Consider the following 4,134-nt stretch of genomic DNA (forward strand, 5'->3'; position numbering starts at 1 on the left):
AAGCATGATTACACACCCTGCCAGTCCTTATGGTTGAGCAGCCTGACGGCACCTTATGGTTGAGCCTGTTGTAGCATCCTTATGGTCGATCAGCCTTCCGGCTCCTCAGGAACCTGAATCCAACCCAATCTTAAGGCTTCAAGACCTTATTAAGTGAACTGAAATCACCCTCTCCTTTTATTCGAGAGTTCGCTTACTCACCCTGCCAAAAAGTTTCTAAATGATCTCTCCACTATAACGGTTTCCCAGAGAGCCCAGAGAGTTGAATGGGAAGGAGTAAGGGAAGGGGTATCCTTTTCTGGCTCGGAGGGGTAGCCACAACTTGACAATATTGCCTCGAGTTATCCCCTTCTTCTTTATACAGAGAGGAGTGGAGAGTGATTCTTATCATAGCCCAGTGTGGATCGATTCATTATACTGGAGGAATGAGCCCTCTCCCCTCCCCCACCATTTTCAAGGCAAGGCTAAACGGTATTTTTGACTCTCTATCTATAGTATTGGGCCTACTCTGCTTGCTTGGAATAGTTGTGGTTTTTCCCAGAAGAAAGAGTAGGTTCCTTTTGGTTTAGTATGATATCGCTGAACACCTCGCAGTGCTTACACCTATCGCCTATCGAAGCGATGTTCTTTCACCTTTTACGAGAACTTGTCTAGAGAAGGATTTCCAACTTAGATTCTTTCAACAGTTCTTCCATATCAACTTGGCTGCCCGACGCTGCTAGGCGTGACAACTGGTACACCATAGGTTGGCCCAACCCAGTCCTCTCATACTAGGGTTGGCTCCTCGTAGGTCTCCCTTCAACACCAACAGTAGATAGGAACTGAACTGTCTCATGACATTCTAAACCCAACTCACGTACCACTTTCATTGGTGAACAACTGAACCCTTGGGACCTTCTTCAACCCCAAGATGTGATGAGTCGACATCGAGGTGCCAAATGAATCTTTCAATAAGAGCTCTTGGGAGTCATCAGCCTGTTATCCCTGACGTACCTTTGATCCGTTGAGTGAGAGCCCTTCCACGCGGGACTCCCAGATCACTATGGTTGACTTTCGTCTCTGTTCGACCAGTGAGTCTCACAATTAGGCAAGCTTAGACCATTATGCTTGATTATTGAAAGCGCCTACCTTCACACACCTCTGTTACTCTTTAGGAGGCATCCGCCCCAGATAAACTACCCACCTTGTAGTGTCCCGCCCTGAGAATCAATCTAGAGAAAGAAGTGGTTAGGCATCCTTAGATGAAAGAGTGGTATTCCAGGATTGATAGTTCCCCACCTCCCACCTATCCCAGACATTCGTAAGAGGTTGTCACTGTGAAGCTATAGTCAAGGTGCAAGGGGTCTTACCATCTAGCCATTGGTACTTCACATCTTCACGAAGAATTCAATTTCACTGGGTCCATGTCGGAGACAGCGGGGTAGTCGTTACACCATTCATGTAGGTCGCTACTTATGTGATAAGGAATTTCACTAACTTAGGACAGTTAGAGTTACTGTCGCCATTTACTGGGGCTTCCATTCAAAGATTATCACACTTTTACTTCCAACCTTCCAGCACCGGGTAGGTGTCAGACTCTATACATCGTGTTACCACTTGGCAGAGTCCTGCGTTTTTAATAAATAGTTGCTACCCCCTAGTATGTGCCGCTTTCCCAACCCAAAGATAGGAGGGAGAGCACCCCTTCTCTCGAAGTTATGGGGTCATTTTGTCAAGTTCCTTCAACATGGTTCTCTCAAGCACCCTAGTATACTCTAATTGTTCACTTGTGTCGGTTTGGGGTACGGTTAGTTCATCGGGAGGATTGCCCTCCCAATTCGAAGTTTTTTCCAGGAAGTTGAAACCCTAACAAAAGTGCACTTTTGCATTCATTCAATTTGGTTGGCTGGAAAATCGAACTCTCATCCAATTCACTTCAACAGACACGCATGGTTCAGTAGTCAGGGCAACTTCGTCACTTTCGTGTACCCATCGGACGAAAGCCCTTTTAGGGGTTCCTTAGGGACCGATTCACTATACATAGATTGACTGAATGCAGAAACCCTAGAACTGGCAGGTGATCGTGTTTTTGACATGATTCATCGTTACTCATGTCGGCATTCTCACTTCTGATATCTCCAGGTGTTTTCCCTTCCCCGATTAACAGAACATCCCACTACTGACACTTGGTTGGCGCCTCACTTTCTCACCCTCCTCTCCTATTAGTCAAGCAAGAAATTACCTCTCCTATTAGTTGAGCAAGAAATTACCTCTCCTGTTAGTTAAGCAAGAAATACCTCACCCTTATGGGAATAAAGAACCTTGGGTCTTGAGAGCCCGCTTAACGCTTCCAAGGTCTCGTCACTTCGGTGAATCACTTGAGCCTCGATAAATTTTCGGTGCCATGGAGCTAGACCAATGAGCTATTACGCTTTCTTCAAAGGATGGTTACTTCCAAGCCCACCTCCTGGTTGTGATCGCTCGATCACTTCCTTTTCCACTAAGAGATTGCTTAGGGACCTTAGTGTACAATCTGGGCCATTTCCCTCTCGACTCTAGATCTTAGCACCCAAAGTCTGTCTATACGATTGATTAAGCCTATACTCGAAGTTTCCTTGGGGTTTGTCAAGCTTTGGGCCACCCTAGCCCATTGAGTGCTCTACCTTGGGCCATATTATATGCACGCTCTACCGAAATAGATTTCGCGGAAAACCAGTTATATTCGATCTTGGTTGGCCTTTCACCCCTAGCCACAAGTCATCCCTATATTTTGCCACATATGTGGGTTTAGTTCTCCAAGACCTATTGGAGCTCTCTTCAACTTGCTCATGGCTAGATCGACCAGTTTCTGGTCAAATAGTCATAATGGGATATTCCCTAGCTGGAAAGCACCTACATCTAATGGTACGATGTTAGGGTGAGCCACGTCCAGGTCAACCCAACCCTGATCTTTGCTCAGGTATTTGAAACAAATAGAGGGCCCTTACTTCTTCATAGGGGTCACTCACTCATTCCGATGGGTGAGGGTATTTCTAGTCAGATTAGATCCTGAGAATCTTACCCACAGCTTCGCTCCTTTCCCCCGAAGGGTCAAGCAAGAAATTCCTTCGACTGATTGTTCACATCAGATTTCTTTCTATTGCACTCCCTTTCCTAGGGTTCTTTTCACCTTTCCCTCATGGTACTTGTACGCTATCGGTCATTGAGGAATACTTGGGCTTAGAGGGTGGTCCCCCTTTCTCGCTTAGAAGCAATCCTAATTCAAACAGGATGCGTTTTACTTACAGAATCGAACCATGGGACTCTCTATAGGGATATCATGTTCTTTGGCCAGATCTTCCAACCTTTTCATTCACAATTCTGCCTACCTCTTGATGGCGGCCCTTATGGTCGAGCGGCCTTACGACACCTTATAGCCTAAATAAAAGGGCAAAGATCGGCATGCCTGGTTCTTCCATCATCCAATGAACTGAAATGAATCATGCAGAGAAGGCAAGGCTAGGAAAATGAGACCAAGATCAAAACGAAAACCTCTGCTGCTTAGTATTTTCCCAATCCGCTTTCACTCGCCGCTACTAACGAGGTCTCGGTTGATTCCCCTTCCCATATCTAGTTAGATGTTTCAGTTCACTAAGTCTTTCAAGTCCAAGGAGCGCGGACTAGCCATGGGGCTTGGATATAGTTTCCCGATTGGAGATCCATGGATCACGAACAGTATCTCCCCACGGCCTTTTGCCTTTAGAAGCGTCCTTCCCTCTCAATGCTCGAGCATCCATCCGATGCATTCTTTCCGATATAGCAGGCATTGAACCTTCTTCACACTGCACCAAATTCCCTCTTTGTATAGTTGAGTGTGCTAATGCACCCATCAATTGATCAATCACTTAGGATGCACGAGCAGGCTCGACCCCCTAGGGAGAGGACCTTTTCCTTGTACGTGATTCCAGTTATGACTTGATATATGTTGAGTATGCTTTGATTTCATCTCTCTCTCTAGTGACCGAAATCAATCTCATTATATATGTCATTATGCATGAATGACTCGATATATGTCATTTTGCAAGCAATTAGATCGATCTCACGAACCTCTGCCATGCCTTCCAATCATGACTCGATAGCAGTAATTACACCAGAAAATGCTGCTATTGGCATATG

At 45.7% G+C, this 4,134-nt stretch overlaps 1 pseudogene; it reads right to left on the minus strand.

Moving 5' to 3' along the window:
* Positions 1 to 631: 631 nt before the first annotated feature.
* LOC149233525 (25S ribosomal RNA) lies at positions 632 to 3,634 on the minus strand (annotated as a pseudogene).
* Between the last annotated feature and the right edge of the window lie 500 nt (positions 3,635 to 4,134).

Source organism: Pinus tabuliformis, chromosome J (assembly GCF_031772625.1).
Source record: "Pinus tabuliformis cultivar Carrire ecotype Pingquan chromosome J, CPIR1, whole genome shotgun sequence".
Taxonomy (NCBI): Eukaryota; Viridiplantae; Streptophyta; class Pinopsida; order Pinales; family Pinaceae; genus Pinus; species Pinus tabuliformis.